Source organism: Solanum verrucosum, unplaced genomic scaffold, assembly GCF_900185275.1.
Source record: "Solanum verrucosum unplaced genomic scaffold, falcon-dt-bn FXZP01000268.1, whole genome shotgun sequence".
In the NCBI taxonomy this organism is placed as follows: domain Eukaryota; kingdom Viridiplantae; phylum Streptophyta; class Magnoliopsida; order Solanales; family Solanaceae; genus Solanum; species Solanum verrucosum.
Window position 1 is genome coordinate 5,306,191 of NW_026019957.1, and position 8,912 is coordinate 5,315,102.

An 8,912-nucleotide genomic window follows, 5' to 3' on the forward strand; every position below is an offset into this window, starting at 1 on the left:
TTCCAGTCTGTAACAAAGCAAACTTACCAGAATAATCCATTTGATATCATAATCAAATTAAAGCTGATAGAGCTATTTTCGTACCTCATTTCTTTAAGTGGGAAGTATAAGCAAAAGCAAACTACAAAAGCAAATAATGCGTATGATATTTATTTAGGGACAATGATTCCTCAATTATTTATAAATTTTAATTTGGATCCTTGTGAAATCTTAAAGAGCACATCTAATCATCAATTAACTGAATTTTTTGTGTGTTTAGACTTGAACTCTTCTTTGAACTATATTACCGTTAATTATGGAACAGTGTTTTCAATAACGTTTTTTGGGGCGAGTCTCGGGGCGGGGTGCACCAAAAATGCACCGGGGCGCAAATGTAAGGCGTAGATCCATAGGGCGTAAGCTCCAAGCGTAAAACGTAAGCCCAGCCCTGGGCGTAAAAACGTATGCTCTGGGCTTTTTTGTTTTTTTTTGTTTTTAACTTTTGAACCTTTTTTTGCTTTAAATCATATTCTTATTATTGGTGTAATGATATTTTTCAAATAGTAATTGTAATACTTTTTTTCTTCATTATTGGTGATTAATACCTTTCTCAAATAAAAATCATAATATTATATATATATATATATATATATATATATATATACATATATATAGGTTATTTAATAAAATTTATTTGTAAATTAATTGAATGTAATAAAATTATAAAATTGAATATACATGAGACTACGCCCCGTAGATTCATAAGACTTACACCCTGTGTCTCGGAGCATACGTCTCGTCCCATGACGCATAAAATGTCTCGCCTCACGCCCCTGCCTTTTAAAACACTGATATGGAATAACAACACAAGTTTAACAAAACACATGAGTAACTAAGTGATAAAATGATTAATAATTATATATGTTAAATTTGTGAATATTTACCAGCAAAGGCATCAAATATGCACATACCAATTAACTGGAAAATATTGACAAATAAGAGTACACTTACATGGCCTCATGAGTTGGAGTGGGTTCTCTGCAGTTGACCGGTGATCAAACAAAGAATATATATCTATATCCAGAACAAGCAGCTTTTTACCTTCACAGCATCTGAATAATCACCAATATATCTCACAACAGCTTTTGAACCTAAGCCTACCTCTCTATCCTTAAAATTTGTCTTAACTTCTTCTTCCTCCATCTTCTTCCTTGGCTGCAAGTGGCAATGTGGAATCTTTGGTGTCTCTCATGCTTGGTATTGCTCTTTGCAATAGATGTTGTTGGTCAAAGATTTCAAACAAAATGGCTAACACTAAGTGGTAACACAATTCTTTTCATTTGCTCACTTTTTTAATTGTTAGTGTAGTACGTCTGGGGATCTTGATATGTAAGTAACTGAACACAACCTTAGCTTTACAACATTTCGTAGTCGTTATAGTGTTTTTAATTCATTGATTGTAGGAGATGCACCATTAGTGATAGCGCGTGGTGGAGTTTCTGGATTATTTCCTGATTCAAGCTACGAGGCATATACTATGGCAATGGAAACTAGCTTGCCCAATGTCATTAGTTGGTGTGATGTGCAACTCACTAAAGATGGAGTTGGTATCTGTTTTCCAGACCTCAAGCTTGACAATGCCTCTGACATTGATGTTCACTACAAAAATAACAAGAGTGAATACTTAGTGAATAGAGTGTTAATACAAGGATGGTTCTCTGTAGATTTTAATTTCAATGATCTCGCACCTGTCACCTGTAAGGTCAATATAAAACCTATTTGGTAGTTTTCTTCACAAACATATCATGTTGTGCATGCATGACTGTAGGTGTAAAATTTTGGAATCAATGTCCAAGAATGTCATTTTTGCTTTGTCAAAATATCCCTTTGATCCTTTCTATGGTTTATTATACTCCCTCCGTTCCTTTTTAGTTGTTATGATAAAGTTTGACATAATTCTTAAAAGATAAAACTAATAAAGAGTGTTGTTTGACCAATATATTCCTTATTAATTCTTTTACTATATTATTGTAACTATTTGAGTGTCCTCGTTTGTAGGTTTATCACAAGTGTGAATTGATATAGTTATGCTACTAATATTTAATAAAATGTTTTATTCTTCACATGATTTTTATGTTTTAATCAAAGATAACCAGTAATATATGATGTCTAGTAACGTAACTGATGCTTTACCGGACAGTGAGGCAAGGAGTTTATATTCGAACCGAAAAATTTGATGGAACAAAGTATAGAATTCTTACTGTCCAGGATGTGGCAAACCAAGTTAAACCTCCGGGATTATGGTTGAACATACAGGTACTTATATTTAGTTATGATGATAAGTTTTCACTTATAAAGTTGTGTTGTACTGCTTTTACTGATCTTTTGTTTTGCAAATCCTTTTTACAGCATGACAATTTCTTCACCCAACATAATCTTAGTATGAGAAGTTATATTATATCTCTATCCAAGAATGTTCTCATTAACTATATTTCATCACCTGAGGTGACTTTCCTCACAAGTATTGTGGCACGATTCAATCCACGAGTTACAAAACTTGTTTTCCGGTTTCTCGGACAGGATGATGTTGAGCCTTCAATAAATCAAACATATGGTTTCTTATTGAACAACCTCACATTTATCAAAACGTTTGCCTCTGGAATTCTTGTTCCCAAATCTTATATCTGGCCGGTGGACAACTCCCACTACTTGCAACCATATACGTCGCTTGTGTTAGATGCTCATAAAGAAGGTCTTGAGATTTTTGCATCGGAGTTTGCAAATGATGTACATTTTCCTTACAATTTCAGCTATGATCCCACATTTGAGTATTTGTCCTTCATTGACAATGGCGTCTTTTCTGTGGATGGAGTATTGTCTGACTTCCCAGTAACTGCATCAGCGACAATAGGTAACCATGCATGCTACAATTGATGAAATAGATAAGAGAAGCTCCGTGCTCGCTCTTACTGTTGTTTTCATAAGTATTTAGTTGACTGTGATCAATAAGCTTCTCCTATCCTTAATTTGAGTATAAAAACAAACATGAAAGGAAGGAAAAACAAGTAGTTTTATTTAAGATAAATTGATCACTAATAGTGATATCAAAGGGTAGACTTGGACACACTAGATTTGTAAATGTGGTGGATAGTCATAGATGATGGTGATCTCAGGTGCCTCTATAATATCTATCCATTTTATATTCTTCATGTTTTGTGCTATTTTGCTTTAATTTCTATCGGGGTACTCATCATTAATATTCCTATACTTGCTGTAATATTGCAGATTGCTTCGCTCATTTGAACAAGAATGATAAACCTCGAGGTAAGCAACTTGTTTTTGTGACATTGGTGAATGTTGTTTTGCTCAGTATTTTATTCCTGAAATATGAAAATGCAAACCATTATATATCATGCCAAGATTGAAATTTGAATAATACTGTAACACTTAACTACAACCGTGTTATAATTAATGGGTATAAGTCAGAAAACATGTTAAGATAATGATAAAAAATATCTCCTTACAGTTTGTACAAGACATTATATCTCCTCACTCTTTCTGAATTTCCACAGAAAAGTTTCTGATTATCACATCTGAAGGAGCAAGTGGAGATTACCCCGGGTTGTACTGATATGGCATATACAAAAGCTGTTTCGGATGGTGCAGATGTCCTCGACTGTCCTGTTCAAATGACAAAGGATGGAATACCCTTCTGCCTGGGTTCTATTAATTTGGTGGATAAGACAACAATTCTTCAATCGCCATTCAGCAATATTACTAATACTGACCCAGTACTCAACATAATTACTGGAATATTCACTTTTAACCTTAATTGGGATGAGATTAAGAGCCTGAAACGTAAGTTGAACCGACTAATTTCTTATGTTTAAACATCTACCTAGCTCCTTAAAGTTATGGATGTCATGAGTTTTCTGGAGGGTAATGTTGTACTTAACATGCTCGCTCTCACTTCTTGTAGCTGCAATATCTAGCCCATGGTCAGGGTTTGGATTGTACCGAAATCCAAAAGCCATAAATGATGGGAGCTTTGTGTCGTTGGTGGATTTCTTGATATATGCAAAAAGTGCCACAACTCTATCTGGTGTCATGATCAGAATAGAGGTGAGTTTATTCATGCAGGTTCTGTACGTTGACATTGTTAATTCCAACAAAAGACATTATGTATCAGCAAACGTAAAGCACAGTTTTTAGAATTCCCTTTTCTTTGTTAGTCTGTCCCAAGACGACAAAATGTTACATTGAAATAACTTAACTTTAAAATTCTCCTTTTACAATGTCGTCTAAGGTACTTGGTACAGCGGGTGTAAAATATTTAAATAATATGTTGTCGAAATAATGAGGACATACATCTTTATCTGTGGCACTTGTGCAGAAGGCAGATTACCTGGCAAATCAGGGATTTGGTGTAATTGCTGCTGTTGTTGAAGCCTTGAGGAATACTGGTTACAATAATCAGACATCAAAGAAAGTTATGATCCAATCTAAAGACAGTTCAGTTCTGAAAGAATTTAAGAAAAGAAGCTATGAACTTGTTTATATGATAGATGATAATATCAGGGATATTGAGAGCGCAACTATATCCGAGATCAAGAGCTTTGCTAGTTCAGTAATTTTAACCAAGAATTCTGTTTTCCGGAGTGAGGATGATTTTCTCGTTGGGAAAACAGATGTGGTGCAGAAGCTGCAATCATCAAATCTATCAGTATACGTTCAACGCTTTAACAATGAGTTTGTGTCTCAAGCATGGGATTTTTTCTCAGATTCATCTGTAGAGATAAACAATTATATTGTTGGAGCTGGCATTGATGGTGTTATAACAGATTTCCCTCGCACAGCTGCTACATACAGAAGTAAGTAATTCCTGAATTGAGAAACTGATAAGGACAAGTAGAGATTATATTTTGAAATAACACTGATTTTTTATTTTTTTTTGGCACTTTTATTGAGCTTATATTTGTGTGTTGGGTTATAGGGAACCGTTGTTTGGGTTTACAAACACCGATCACTGTATTTTAGCCCCGTTGAAACTGGAGGTCTCCTACAATTCATGTCTCGTCAGTCATTGCCACCAGCGGAACCTCCCAGCCCTATACTTACGGAAAGTGATGTGGTTGAGCCACCTCTACCTCCTGTTGCAAAGATAACCCCTGCAAGCAATGCTGATGCATCTCCAATCGCTCAATCCTCAGTTTGTGGCTGGCGTTTTGACATGCCTGCCTCACCATTCTGCTTGCTGATCTCAGTTAGACTTGTTAGAGGCGTCATAGAGATGAAGCTATGTAGAGAAATGAGATTATTATCTTGAATTATTGTATTTACTATCCAACTGATCTCTGGTGTACATGATGCCTTGCTCTAATTCAGTTTCAATTGAACAATTCTAGAGACAATTTCTTCTTTTCATATTTCCAGGATACTAGTGCATCTCCAAACTATATTAAGTAGCTAGCCTGTGATTGATCTTCTGGTTTGTAGACATGTTCCCTAGTCTTAATCACAAAATGCAATCAAGTGATTATTGCCCTTTGTTGCTACGAACAACCTAAGGCCTCTTTCACTACTTCCAAGAACTGACTTAAAACTTGGCATCTATAACGTTTCATTGAGTCAGGTTGTCACGACCCAATTTAGCTTCCAACGAATTTTTCTACTCAATTCATGGTCTTTTAGAATTGGGTGTTTCTTCCTAAACTCTTATTGATTATCAAACCCAACACAATTCATAGAAATCCTCATACAAACCTCCTCAAAACATGACTCTTACCCAAGATCCACAATACAAAAGGATTCACAACCTCCATTATTCATGAATTGATCAAAAATCAAGAAACTATGATTTCATGGATAAACTCAGATGTATGGCGTGAGGACGACAAGTCCATCACTGTGAGAAGCCTTACATACTTGGAAAGAACAATGTTCTTAGCGAAATCCACAAATCAGCTGCTTGAACTTAGCCCTTAATCTCCTCTTGAAACGTTGCTCTAAATCCATAAGTGTTTAGGAGCGTGAAAAAGTGGTTTAATCAGATTAGACCCTTATTTGGTTAAAAAACGTGTTAGGCCTAGTGGGAAAAGAAAAGACCAAAATACCCTTTCCTAAAATGAATGAAATGCCTTAAATAGAGAGGCTTCACTCAAACGGACATAAATTTTTACTCCGAGCTCGAAATTTATCAAACTTGGCGTCGTTGGAAAGAGGACTGAAGAGACCTTCAATTTAATAGTTCATGATCCACCTAAATATTTATGTGCTAAAAGATATGATCATTTAAAATTGAACCAAAACTAAAAACTAATGGATGACTTGCATGAATTTCTATTTAGCTCTTTTAAAGTTCGATGTGTTACAACTTCTACTAGAAAATTTGGTGCCATTGCTTGTGTCTACACGTCTTTTATTATTTTGCATGTCTTTTTCTTTTCTTTTTTTTTTGCTTTTTTCCCTTGTTTTGACAGTCATAATTGGCCTTTTTGATTTAGTAAAATATGGGATCATTGGTCTCATTTTCAAATGTTGGGAATTCATTAACATATTTTGACCCTCTCGTCTTTTCAACACACCATCAAATTTTACCAAACACACCTTAAGCACATTTGTATGAGTTTAGTGACATCCATATACTTATAATCAATGTTTATAAAGGTTATAAATCTAAAATTCTTCACACGTGAATTAATAAATATGATTTAAGAAGTTAACTTGTATGTATATAAAAGAGACTTGTATTTATGTTGATAAGATAATATTATAAATTTGAATAAACGATCAAAATAAAAGCCCAATATTTTATAAATATTATTTCTCTCCAAAATCAAACCAAATATGAATAAGAAACTACATAACCTCATGCAATAATTATAGACTTCTACTTAATATATATTATATATTTTAAGAGATCTTATTGGAGTGCTACTAATTTTACGCATGTCATCACATACACATTTTCCATCTATACAAGATGTTGGATGCCCCTGACAATAATCCCCACAATCGCTCGAAGTGGTGCATGGTGGACGGCGGCGGCCTGCTATAGCTTCCTCACTCTGCATTCCTATAAAACAAAATTAAACTCAAATTTAGTAACAGAGTTTATACAAAGTTTTAATTTTAATAACATGAGAATAACTTAATATTGGATAGAAAAAATTGTGTTAACAACTAGGTGGTCAAACTAATTGGTATAGATTGAAAAAATAAAATTGGTTGGTATTTTGTGTATAAATTTGTTGCTTTCATTACCACAAAATGATGGAAAGATCTCGTCACTTTTAATCAAATGTCTCGTATTTGAGGCCTAATGAATTTATTTTGGTAGGGAAAGATTTCCCTAGGCCTTACACAATGCAAATATAGATTAGTTGAAAAACAACTTCTGAATATTAAATAATTGTTATAAAAACAGGATCTAAGCATAAAGGGAATCTCAAAAATTGATAATTCTTTGAAAAGGCATTAACCCAACCATTTATCTTTCAAAATTCCAAATGTTAATTTAATTCGAATACATTTTTTGTTAAATTTCAAATAAGACATTAGGCATGTTTGCAACTAAGATATCTATGTTAAAAGAGAGAGTGATAGTGAAGAGATATACCTGTTGCGATGAGAATGAAACAAATAAAGGAAATCATAGCGAAGGAAACTTTCATCATTGCTAATTATGTAAATAGATCTATAACAAGTGTAGCTCTTGTACAAATATATGTTCCATTTGTTGAGATATATATAGTTTTGAGGATCATTTTATATTTATAATTTAAGGTAATGCAATCTGATTTCAATTTGAAAATATTAGTAAGTGATTTATTCCTGATGGTTTGATTAAAAGTAAACAAGTTTGACTTTCATTATTCTAGAAAAATACTTTCCTAGTAGTGATGTAATGGAATCAAATTACATGTAATTAATAGATATGCTTGACTTGTCCCAAAAAGTTAATTTATTTGAGTGCATCTGACTTATTTGTTCCTTTGACTATTCTATTATTCTTTTAAAGTACATTTGACTATTCTATTATTTATAATTCTGAATCTCCAACTTTACTATACAATTCTACCTTCAATCATTATTATTTTAAAGCATGAAAGTGGTCATGTCCTTGAACCATGAGGACTTACCAAGTCTTGAATAAGCTGGTCAGAATCCATGCTAACCGCAAGCAGGATGTGGAGCGTCGGACCCTATATTATAAAACAATATAGGCACAAGAAATGTACGCAGTCAATACACAGAATGCACTAAGAATACGGACTTCACTGTCCGCTGGAATAAAATCCCGACTTTCAGCTCATTTTATTTATTTTTAAAGGATATTTTTGTCCTAAAAACCTTTATGAAGTCATCTATATTACCCTAAACGTGTAGAAAATCAATTTTCATAATCAAACCCTCTTACTCACTCCTAAATTCTTGTGCTCAAGAACTTCAAGCAACACTAAGGCTAGGGTTCATCTTTCTAAGACATTTCTTCAAGTTTTTTCAAGAACATTGTTCTTACAGGTATGTAAGGATCTATTGGGTTTTAGCAAGGTGTGAATGGGAAATAAGAATAAATGAGAAATTGGGAAATGTGGAGGAACCAATTTGAAGGGAAAACAAAAATCACTACTAAAAAATTGGCAAAAAACGACGGCCAAAGCGACGGACTTCGTCGCTTTTTTGGTCAAAATCAACGGAAAAGCGACGCCAGTCACTTCCGTCGCTCTTTAGCTCGACGCTTTTCAAAAAGCGACGGACAACGTCGTTTTTAAAAAAGTGACGGACTGCATCGCTTTTAGCGATGGACTGAGTCGCTTTTTTACTATTTTTTTAAAAAAGCGACGGACTGCGTCGCTTTATTTTAATTTTCATTTTTTTTAATTTCTAAAGGGCGATGCAGTCCGTCGCTTTTCTGGAAATTTTATTTTTTG

The 8,912-nt window shown here is 34.0% G+C and overlaps 1 pseudogene; it reads left to right on the top strand.

Annotated features, from left to right (window-relative positions):
• The first annotated feature begins 1,206 nt into the window (after nucleotides 1-1,206).
• Nucleotides 1,207-5,305, top strand: LOC125814540 (glycerophosphodiester phosphodiesterase GDPDL3-like; annotated as a pseudogene).
• The last annotated feature ends 3,607 nt before the right edge of the window (nucleotides 5,306-8,912 follow it).